The sequence below is a fragment of the Urocitellus parryii genome, chromosome 12 (genome assembly GCF_045843805.1).
Source record: "Urocitellus parryii isolate mUroPar1 chromosome 12, mUroPar1.hap1, whole genome shotgun sequence".
Lineage (NCBI taxonomy): Eukaryota > Metazoa > Chordata > Mammalia > Rodentia > Sciuridae > Urocitellus > Urocitellus parryii.
In genome coordinates, this window is record NC_135542.1 from 74,943,895 (window position 1) to 74,956,378 (window position 12,484).

Here is a 12,484-nt window from a genome sequence, read left to right on the forward strand (position 1 = left end):
TTAAAATCAACCACTAGATCAGATAATATTTAAAAAAAAATTTTATCCTGCTCTGGTCTGTAAACAAGAACTCATGACTATTAGAAAAACTATTTTTCCCACATCGCAGTACACAATAGTAACATTAATGAAGAACTACCACTGCAAGCTCATATCTTTAAAAAATGGATGCAACAAGCTTCTTGTTTGTTATTATTTTTTTTCCACATTTTTATTAGTGTCTTTTTTTTTTAAAGAGAGCGAGAGGAGAGAGAGAATTTTAATATTTATTTTTCAGTTTTTGGCGGACACAACATCGTTGATTTTGTATGTGGTGCTGAGGATCGAACCTGGGCCGCATGCATGCCAGGAGAGCGCGCTACCGCTTGAGCCACATCCCCAGCCCCAATTTATTAGTGTCTTATAGTTGTACATAATGATGGAATTTGTTGTTACATATTTATACTTCCACACAATATAAGAATATAATGTGGCCAATATCTTCTCTCTTATTCTGTTTTTTTTTTTTGTACCTGGGATTGAACTCAAGGGTACTTAAACACTGAGCCACATCCCTAGCCCTTCTTTATATTTTATTTAGAGACAGGGTATCACTGAGTTGCTTAGGGCCTCGCTAAGTTGTTGAGGGTGATTTGAACTCAGGATTCTCCTGCCTCAGTCTCTGGGATTATAGATTGTGCCACTGTGCCCTGCTTCTCTTATTTTTGAAGATGGATTTAAATCTAGAAATTTATTAAGCAGGTTGTAAGCTCATTAGCTATCTAATCCCAGTCTTCTAAATCAGTATACTTATCAAAATGACTTCATTACTGTCCCCTTTATATAATGAATTCCCTGAGTGATGTGCCTGAGCATTTGTATGATAGAAGAAGCTTTCTGGTCAGTCTTCTCTAAAAAGTCTGGGTCATAAGTACATCCTTGTATATGACTTATTATTTTGGGAGTGTTATAATCTAGACCCCTGAGTCTTTCATAGTTTCCTCAAGTCTTGTGCTGAGACTTCTTTGCTACATAATACTGATTTGTCAAAAGTTTTGGTAGCCTGGGTGATTTCACTGGATCCCCAAATTGTCATATAATTTGAGTCAAAGCAGTTAAATCATCACTTACTTTAAAAAATGGATATCAATCTGTATACGGGGTAAAAATGGGAGTTCATAACCCACTTGAATCAAATGTATGAAATATGATATGTCAAGAGCTATGTAATGGGGCTCAGTGGTAGAGCGATCGCCTCGCATTTGTGAGATCCTGGGTTAGATCCTCGGCACCACATAAACATAAATAAGTGAAATAAAGGTATTGTGTCCATCTACAACTAAAAAAAAAAAAAAGAAGAAGAAGAAGAGCTATGTAATGTTTTGAACAACTAATAATAATAATAAAATGGGTATCATCCACTAAACAAAGAAAGTAATGTGACATCTGTAGACCACAATCAATTACAGTATTCTGGATGCTTTATCGTACCTCTGGTGCTCTGAATCCTGGTATACCTGTCCTAGGCCAACCTGCTGACCCCTTGAAAGGCAAATACTGCAAATTTTATCCATTGGATAGCAATCACAGGTTAGGTTATCTGGGCAAGAACTGGTAGTTTTCTTTATCACACCACTATTCATAACTTTTTTGGGTAGTAATAGCCTTCTTTTTGTTGTTAACTTTCTCACTATTACATTCACAGTCTTTGCTTTATAAATTTTAATGCAGGTCTCTCATGTGAAGTAGAGTTATATATATTGAAATTTCTTTTTCCAAAAACAGAGTTCTGGACAGAAAGACTTTACAGATCCTTCCTTCCCATCCTTTCCTTGTTTAATCTGAATTTGTACATCTGTGTAGTTTTTTTGACAGACTTTTTTTTTTTTTGTGGGGAGGACTACTGATTCAATTTTCTGAGGTGCTGGGCCATTCTTTGAAATCCTATTTGCTGTGATTACATAAGATCTGTTTTGTGAACCATTCTCCCGCTGAGTTTTAGACTGGACAAATTTGAGAAGCTCTTTTTGTATCATGAATTCTTAGGGCTAAATCAAAGTCTATTAAAGCGTATTATTTCAAGCACTTATTATATAACAATTGCTGGACTTAACATCATGGTGAACAATACTAAACTGATGGATATATTTCAAAGCTTTGAACAGATTAAACATATATTCCCATCCTTCTTAAAAGAACGAGAATTCAAAATGTTCAAAAAGAACTCATGCTCCAGATATGGCACAGCAACAACTACATGATCATTTTTTCTAAAGCACTATTTAACTCCCATGATATTGTCTTCCCCCAGCCACAGTTAGACACTGCAGTTCAGCTTCAGTTCTTTTTTAAAATTCTAGTTTGTTATATATGATAGCAGAATGTATAACAGTTCATATTACACACACAGAGCACAATTTTTCATATTTCTGGTTGTATACAAAGTATGTTCATGCCTTTTGTGTTTTCATATATGTACTTAGGGTAATGATGCCCATCTCTTAACTTCAAATCTTATAGGATGACTTGTTGGAATTAAGTTTGTTTTAGAGCAATTTTCTCTTCAGATCCTACTGGTAACCGTGCTTTGGCCAAATAAGCAGAGCTGATAGTGTCTTCTCCACATCCTAGGCTGTGGTACAGCTTTATACAGCTTCTCAACATCTTTTTGAACAGTTTCAAATGAAACTGTTGGCCAGCTCCCATGCTTTGGGCCTGAGGTGAGGCAGAACATCCTGGTGGAAGTGCATGGCAGGGGTAATCTGCTTAGCTTATGGTAGTTTGAAGAAGAGAGAGCACAGTTGAAGATTTTGTAAACGTCCTAAAGGCAAAAGCCACATCAACTGTAGGGCTCACTTCTCAAGTCCTGGCTGTGTGTGTTTTCTAGTATTCCAAGTTTTTTCCCCCTTAACTGTAGGGGATACTTGGGGGCTCTCTATCATCATGTATGCTAGAAATTAGCAGGTTTTTTGGATTTTATTTTTTTCCTTGAAGGATCAGGCAAGATCCTTAGCTGAGACTAAAGGACAATTCAGGAGGCAAGAGAGTTGAGGTGACATAAGTAGTGAAATACAGAGGAAGCAAGAGAAGACTTCTGCTTCAGGTTAGCTAGTATCAAACCAACCACCAGCTGAGGACAACTAGCAAAATTGGGTAAGAAAAAAAATAAAATTCCAGATGTTTGAAGTCATTGGAAATGGACCAAAGTAGCCAGAACTTTGTGTGCTGAGACCTGAGAGAAGGGAAATGTCCAGCTCAGCTGCTGGACAGTTTATGTTAACTTTTTCCCCCTGGCTCAGGAAATGTTCTGACTTAAATCATAGAACAGTAGAGCCTGATCAGTCTTCACTGAGTGCCCACTGTATTCAGGACAGAAACCAGACTCTTTATAGTGGCCTACAAAGCTTGGCATGTAAAGGTTTCTCCTTGCCTGGATTGATAGCCACATTTATGCCATCTACCCTCATGTTGTGTGTGTGTGTGGAGGGGTACTCAGGATTGAATTCAAGGGTTTGAAGTCAGGGACATTTGACCACGGAGCCACATTCCCAGCGCTATTTATTTTAATTTTTTTTTTAATATTTATTTTTTAGTATTTGGCAGACACAACATCTTTGTCTGTATGTGGTGCTGAGGATCGAACCCGGGCCACACGCATGCCAGGCGAGCATGCTACCGCTTGAGCCACATCCCCAGCCCATCCCAGGGCTATTTAGAGACAGGGTCTCGCTGAGTTGCTTAGCACCTTGCCATTGTTGAGGCTGGCTTTGAACTTGTGATCCTCCTGTGTCAACCTCCAGAGCCACCAGGATTACAGGCGTGCACCACCACGCCTGGCACCTTCCCTCATTTTTATAATGCTTCAGTCACAGTGGCCTTCTTTCAACTCCTTCTACTTGAAAAACTCAGGCGTTCTCTATGTTATTCCCTCTGCCTGGGTCGAGTTTCCCACCTTTTCTCTTGTCTTATTTCTATCCATCTTTCAGAGACCACCTTCCCAGAGACTTTCTTGACAATATCTTCATGCCCTAATGCAGCCCTAGTTTTAAAACTGGACACCACCTTCTCCCTAGCAGCTACATACACATGTAGGTCACTCTGCAAATATTTATTGAGTGAATGAAAGAATACTCTCAGTTGGTGTGGCAGACTGGAAAGAACTTTTGGCCAGGTATGGTGGCACATGCCTGTAATTCCAGTCTCTTCGTAGGCTGAGGCAGGAGGTTTGGGAGTTCAAAGCCAGCCTCAGCAAATTAGCGAGGCTCAAGAAACTCAGGGAGACCCTGTTTCTAAATAAAATACAAAAAGAGCTGGGGATGTGGCTCAGTGGTTAAATGCCCCTCAGTTCAATCCTTGATACCAAAAAAAACAGAACAACAACAACAAAAACAGCTAAACAAACAAAAAACTTAGAATTTTATCACAAGAAATAAATAAATAAATAAATAAATAAATAAATAAATAAATAAATCAGGTTCTAGATAAGGTTCTGTGCCTGGGTGTCCAAGATCTTGGACAATCCTTCAAATGTCCTCAGACTATTTCTTTGTGCCTAAAATAGAGATAGTACCTGCTGTACAGTCTACAGTGTTTCTGTAAAAATCAAATGGTAGATGGTCTATTATAAGTGTCTTAACAATTATAAAATGCTTCTACAAGCCTAAGTTTGTGCACTATTCACTGACTGAAAAGGAAATTGTGCATAATCCAACAGCAAAATATGTTTTTAAATGCTGAATTATCAACACTGTGCTACATTCATCTTAATTACCAATGTTTTGCTTTTTTTTTTTTTTCCAGAAAAGTAAGGGAAAGGTAAGTAATTCTATATGACATCTTTCCATATTGCAAAAACTATTGTTCTGGTCAGGTCTTTAAGTCACAGCAGAAAAAAAAACTGACTAAAACAGTAGATAAGTGTACTTGGAGCATAATGCCTAGCATATGATCAGAGTTCAAACACTAATTACTGAATGAATTTCCCTAAGTTTGCTTTTCCTATAACATCCATATCTAATAGTCAGTCATGGTCAAGATTCTCTCATGTTTAAGTCTTCTATTGAGTAAGGAGCCCTCACAGCATTTAAACTTGGGGTTGGCGAGCATGAAGGTATTTTGAAGATGTGGCACTGAAATGAGAGACAATTTAGGAGGCACTAACATTCCTGAAAGAATAAACTATTCACACGACCTGCTTTGCCTTGGATAGTTGGTAGGTGGCAGCAACAGACCAGAAATTATGGTTCGTTTAAATCATCAGAGCACTGGAAGAGTGCTTTTCAAAGTAATTATTTCATTAATTTTTAACAAAATAAAACAGCATAACTGCAAGTAGATAATAAAAATAAATAAGCAAGATATAACTAATGTGCAGAATATAGATCACTTAAGCTTTTATCTTATAGACTTTCAACAACAACTTATTTTTCAAAAGCTCCAGGCTTAATTTCATTACCATTTTTAGTATTTCTCCTGTTTATAAGTATTGAAAATTTTAATGCTCCTTTATTGACAGGGGGTGTGTGTGAGTGGCATATTTGAACTTTTGTTCTGCCTTATTTTGATCTACTCCAATTGTGAACATTTTGCCCCCATGCATTGCATTGGTCAAGGTTTAGTTATTGTATATTCATTTAGATAGTTTAAACGGAAAAGGATTTAACATTGGGTATAAATGGCTTATGAAATTGTTGGCAGGACTAAGGAGAGAGATTCTGAGATCATTTACTCTCAACCTTAGCTTCATATCACAAGAATCTGGGCTGCTTTTTTGGGGGGGAGGGTCCCGGGGATTAAACCACTGAGCCACATCCCCAGCCCTATTTTGTATTTTATTTAGAGACAAGGTCTCTCTAAGTTGCTTTGCACCTTGCTATTGCTGAGGCTGACTTTGAACTAGCAATCCTCCTGTCTCAGCTTCCTGAGTCGCTGGGATTACAGGTGTGCGCCATCATGCCCGGCTGGGCTGCTTTTTAAGACATCAATTCTAGAATCCAGTGAAGGTATACTGAATCAAAACCTTTGGACACATGTATGAATATTATTGATAAGCTCCCCTCATGATTAGAATGTGCAGCCAGGGCTGAGAACCCTTTGAGCCTGAGGTTTCAGGATTGACTCTCAATGTAAATTGGGCCATCAAGGAAGATTCTGATATCTCTGTAATCAGAAAACATGTGCTTGATTTGGAAGCTGCTGCACCAGCTGCTGCTGCATTCAAAACTGCCTTGTGGCTGAGGATGTAGTTTAGTGGTAGAGTTCTTGCTTAGCATGTGCAAGGCCTAGAGTTTGATCCCAAGCAAAACACACACACACACACACACAAACATACACACACACACACACACACACACACACACAGAGAGAGAGAGAGAGAGAGAGAGAGAGAGAGAGAGAGAATAAATAAATAATAAAAGACTGCATTCCCTGAAATCATTGAAAACTGCAACCTTTTGGAAACTGTCATATCCAGAAAGTTGCCACTCCATAACTTGCTACTTGCTGTAATATCAGCTAGTAAAATAGAAGTCCTGCATCATGCCTCTTGGTGCTCTAGAAGCCACAGAAAAACTAGATTCTTCCACTACTACGCTTATCAGAACCACCATGCCCTCCCTCACTCATGCCCTCCCTCAACATCTATCATGTTAATTTTGCTGGTGGAAACTATCACATGTGGGATCTTAATTGTAAGAATAGAGGTTGTAGCTTTAAACTTTTCAGCCCTAGGGAAATGAATGGCAAACTAGAAAGAGATTGGAATGGATGTGTGCACCAATCCACTGCTATACCGAGGACTTCAAGAAGTAGGTGAGTTATCCTAGAGGATTTTTTCTTCTCTTTTCACATTTTTTTTAATTGGTGCACTATAGTTGTACATAATGATGGGATTTTGTTACATATTTATATATGCCATAACATAATCATATAATTTGGCCATTATCACTCCCAATACTTCTTCACTCCTCCCACCCCCTGGCCCTTTTCTCTAATAATCTTCCTTTGATTTTCATGAGATCCTTGTCCCCTGACCTTTCTTTTCCTTTTTCCTCTTTAGCTTCCACATGGATAAAACATTCAACCCCTGGCCTTCTGAATTTGGCTTCTTTCATTTAACATAATGGTCTCAAGTTCCAACCATTTCCTGAAAATGACATAATTTCATTTTTCTTTATGGCTGAATAAAATTCCATTGTGTATGTATACATTTCCTTTATCCTTCATTTGTTGATGGACACCTAGGCTGGTTCCTTAGTTTGGCTATTGTGAACTGCACTGCTATTAGCATGAGTATACATGTATCTCTGTAGTATGATAACTTTAATTCTTTAGGATAAATACCAATGAGTGGTATAGCTGGATCATATGGTGTTTTCATGCCTACTCTTTTGAGGAACCTACACTCTGATTTCCATAATAGTTGTGTAATTATGATCCCAACAGTGTAAAAAGCATTTATTATTTTTATATTCTTGACTGCTATTCTGACTGGTATGAGATGAAATCTCACTGTAGTTTTGATTTCCATTTCCTTAATTGCTAATGGTTTTGAATATTTTACCATATATTTGTTGGCCATTTGTATTTCTTCTTTTGAGAAGTGTCTGCTTAATTCATTTGCCCGTTTACTAATTGGGTTATTTGAGTTTTGGTGTAAAGTCTTTTGAGTTCTTTATATATTCTGAATATTAATCCTCTGTCAGATGAGTAGCTAGAAAAGATTTTCTCCCATTCTGTGGGTTCTCTCTTCACATTCTTAATTGTTTCCTTTGCTGTGCACTTTTTAAAAGTTTGATGTCATCCTATTTATTAACTCTTAGACATTATTTCCTAAGCTTTAGGGGTCCTACTGAGAAAGTTGTTGCATGTGCCTGTATGTTACGAGTATTGGCCCTATGTTTTCTTCTAGGAGCTGCATAGTTTCTGGTCTAATTCCTAGATCTTTGATCCAATTTGAGTTGATGCAAGGGTAAGGGAAAAATGTCTAGTTTCATTCTTCTACATATGCATAATCAGTTTTTCCAGTACCATTTATTAAAGGGGCTGTCTTTTCTCCTGTGTATGTTTTTGGCACCTTTGTAAAGGATCAGATGACTGTAAATGAGTAGGTTTGTCTCTGTTTATTCAAATCTGTACCATTGGTCTATGTCTGTTTTTATGCCAGTACCATGTAGTTTTTGTTATGATGGCCTTGTAGTAATTTTTTTTTCTCTGCAGTAATTTGAAGTCATGTATTATGATGCCTTCAACATTGTTCTTTTGGCTTAGGATTGCTTTGGCTATTGTGGGTCTCTATTCCTCCAAATGGATTTTAGGATTTTGGGGTTTTTTTTCTAGTTATGTGAAGAATGTCATTGGTATTTTGATGGAGATTACATTTGAATCTGTATATTGATTTTGGTAGTATGGCCACTTTAACAATATTAGTTCTGCCTATCCATGAACATGGGAGGTCTTCTTCAATGTTCTATAGTTTTCACTAGATTGGAGGACCCTCAATGTTACATTAGCCCAGACCTGAAGGTAAAGCTGATTTACATCTTGTAGGGAGTGTGTGTGTATTTCATGTGAGAAAGTATGTCCTTCTCCAGACAAAAGCTCCTTTCATAGGAACAGCAAATCTGAGACTGGCTGAAGTCCATGAATGGGGGTTATTAGAAAAAGAAGTGTTACCTACTTGTTTGTCATTTAAAGGTGTGGCCCTTCCCTGTCTTTGTGCTATATAGCTCAGAGTCTGGCTTTCCTGTTTGTTGCTACCTTGATATGTCCAAGCATTGTTATCTGTAGTTAGTCTTAACTTTACCCTTCCCATAATACCTACAGATGCATATTTCATGTTTTCTAAACCACCCAGTGCTAATCATAATCATATTTTCCACAGTTTCCTCACTTCCAGATATGTGCTTAAGTGTTTTATATTATTTCTTCTTCTGGAAATGTTTCTGTAACACATTCTCTTCATTAATGGAAATATTAGCAAATTTGATTATTTGCTTGTGTTTCTTTATGTCAGTTAAGATTTGCTTTTCTGCTTTGAAAGTCAACTATTTGACCTGTCTTTGCCTGAGCATGACTTAACAGTTGATTAAAAATTTAAATTATGTGTCCATAATTCTGAAACAGTGATTCTGATAATGAACTACAGTGAGAAATTATTTTGGAATGCTATTTTAAAAATAAGTAACTGGATATTAAAAAGTACTTTTTAAAAGCAAACTTTTAATTTTAGAAATTTTAGATTTATAAAATTGTGAAGATAGCACAGAGCTTCCATGTACCCCTCAGTCTTCCCAACTATTCACATATTATTATAATAAATGGTACATTTGTGCCACTATTAGTAATACATAGTACATTTTTCACTATTAATGAACCAATATTGATATCTTTTAAAACTAATTAATTTTATTAGTGCATGGTAAGTATAGTGGGATTCATTATATTGGATATGCAATATATGCTATATTTGGATATGCACAAAACTTGATGTCTAATTATTAACTAAAGTCCATACTTTATGTTCAGATTTCCTCAGTTTTTACCTTAAGTTCTTTTTCTATTCCCAAACATCATCTTCCTAGGCACCTTTTAGACGTTTCTCAGGATTTGTTTTGATGACTTTTACAGTTTTGAGGATTACCAGTCAGGTCTATTTTGTAGAATGAAAATGAATTTTTTATAATTTTAAAATTTATTTTCAAATTTTACAAAAATTTCAAATATATGCAAAATTACAGAATACTAAAATGAACCTATATACATGACCCAGCCTCAATAATCACCAATTTGCTAAGTTTATTCTAATAAACTGTCCTAATTCCTATTCTTGAGGATTTAAAAGCAAGTCCCAAATATTATATCATAGCACCTTCATGTATTTCAGTACACCTTTAAGAGATAAGGGCTTAAAAAATATGCACACAATGCCATTGTCACATGTAAAAAGTTAATGAGGATTCTATTAATATTTAATAGCATGGGTTTAAAAAAAAGTCCTTTTCTGTTAATATACTCAGATCAGGATCCAAACAAGGTTTATTTATTAAAGTCTGTTGATTTGAATAGGGGCTTTTTGTCTCACTTTTAGCCTAGAACAGACACTGAAAAAATGCCCTGTGTTATGCAAAAGGGGCATTTCAATGGGTTTTAATCTCTTAGACTAACACTCATCTTAGGTTGTAGAGGATTGCTTTGGGAAAAGTCACTGATAAGCTGTGGCATTTTCCTTTTACAGTGAAAGAGAAGTAGGGTGTTTTCTTTTCACCCCCAGCTCAGTAAGAAGGGGCTTTAAGTGAACCTCTGAGAGCTTGGCATTTACTCCTTGGAGCTAGAAGGGACTGGTAGTTGAGCCTTACCTAAGTAAAGTCAGGAAGAAAGGCTGGCACCTACCAAGCAGAGCAAAGAGAGGCAGTGCAATTCAGAGCACTCTATGACTTCTATTAATGGTACAGCAGAGATAGGAGTTCCAGCAATTAGATGTGTTTGGGGGGAGAGATCTGTTCTTATGGTCAGTTTAAAGTGGATCCGCCCAGATGGCCTTCTTGTTGGGGGTTAGTCTCAGCAGAAAGAATCTGGAGGTGTCATTTAATACAAAGCTGGGATGGAACAAGTACAGAGTAAAGGGATTCTCTATCAAGGGAACAGCAACCAGGAATTTCTAGTGGGGTAAAGACATATTTTCCTTCAAAAAAGGATTCTGCAAAAGAATTAGTCAACCTTCAATATTTGCCAATCCCAGAGAGCCCATATGATATACCCATTTCGTCTAATTCTCAGCTAACTAGGGGAAAACTGAGGCAAGGGAAGGATCAATCATGCCTTTTCCCTCACTTAGCCTAAGCAGTACTGGGCTGGGAGAGGGAAGAAGCTTTAATATTTCATGTCCTCTTGAGTTGTAAAAATTAAAGTGGATTGTGATAAAGAAAAATTGGTCCAAACTTGAGATACTTGGAAAGGAAACATGCCTTCCTGATAAAATGCTTAAGCAATTTTCTGATAAATTGTAATAAGATGTAAGCTATTTCTGAGAAATACTAAGTCAGCTAAACACATTAAGAGTTTGGTGGCTAATGATTTTGAATCCAGTTTAGTAATAATTATTTAACCACATCTTTAGCTTATGAAGTATTCCTTCTATAAGGGAATCATTGAATTAGCTTATTTAGGTCTTTTCCCTTGTGGAAGTTAACAATTTGTATCCTTTTGAGAACTGTTCTTTCCACATGATCACAAAAATATATCAGGAATAGAAATGTTGATGGATGAAGTAATTTTGGTTGTCTTTGAAATCAATTATATCCCAATTTCAACTTTCTGAGAAATCACTGCAGGAATCACTTTCAACTGACCCTTTGTGGTGATAAATTAGAAATTTACAGGTTGCACCTCCTCAATTTAAATGTCACTTGGACCCAGAGACTGTTGCCTGTCCTTCCTTACTTCACAGGTTCTAGTGCCTTGTCATTTTTTCTATCTACATTGTATATGTAGGATTTTCCTTTTATATGCATTCCTTAAATATTATCCTACAACATAAACAATTTGTCTTAAAATGTTCAAGGAAGAGACTTACATGATGTAAGGGTTTAATTTTGACCAATAGCAATAACAGAGCCGAGTTATGCCAAAATTGTTGCTATAGATAACTAGGATGAAATTTGGTAAGAACTTGCAGAGGTAACTGAGCAGGAGAGAGAAAGATCTGGGAATAGCAGGAGTATTCCATATAAAGTGGATCCAAGAGCAAAGGCTTTTTAAAATAAATCTCTCTTTTTGGATTGTAGAATAATTCAGTGTTTTGACTATGTTATATATAATCTAATATATATATTTGACAATGTTATATATATTATATATAATATATATTTGACAATGTTATATATAATCTAATCATGTATTATATCTGAAGAGCCTGTGTATATATGCATAGAAAGCCAACTAAGTGAGGGTTCCTGTACTTGGGAACTTGTGCTTGCTCCTGCGGATATATCACTTTCTGGTTAAAGCTTATGGTGGTGACTGTGGCCTCTAGGCTAGGATGAACGGTGCTCCTGGTGAAAGCAGGGGAGCTGAGACTGAGACATGGCCAGTACAGTGGTAGCAGTTGGACTGACCATTGCTGCTGCAGGATTTGCAGAGTGTTATTTTACAAGCCATGAAACATATGGAGCCTCAAGTAAAATACAAATTTCAGAGTCTACCAAAATCTGCCGTTAGTGGTAGCTATTATAGAGGGGGGTTTGAAATCAAAATGACAAAATAGGAAGCAACATTAATACTGTTTAAGCCATATAGTCAATAAAAGAAAATAAGAGATGCTTGACAAATTATGCTTTTAAATTGCCCAAAGGAAGATCTCCTTCTATAGTAGCCCAAAACAGTGAAGCTAAAGATTACTAGAAAGAAAGTCAAGCCAAAAAAAATGAAGTAAATGTATGATGAATTTTAAGCTCATATTAAAATTACCAGACCTTTTTTTTTTTTTTTTTTTTAATAAAATGCCTCT

At 36.6% G+C, this 12,484-nt stretch overlaps 1 long non-coding RNA gene and 2 pseudogenes across 2 annotated transcripts in view; 1 reads left to right on the forward strand and 2 right to left on the reverse strand.

Annotated features, from left to right (window-relative positions):
- LOC144249886 (uncharacterized) overlaps positions 1-12,484 on the reverse strand; it is a 29,578-nt gene that overhangs the window by 14,253 nt on the left and 2,841 nt on the right. The window lies entirely within an intron of this gene.
- Positions 655-2,685, reverse strand: LOC113190565 (cell division cycle 7-related protein kinase-like; annotated as a pseudogene).
- Positions 12,061-12,417, forward strand: LOC113190566 (mitochondrial import inner membrane translocase subunit TIM14 pseudogene; annotated as a pseudogene).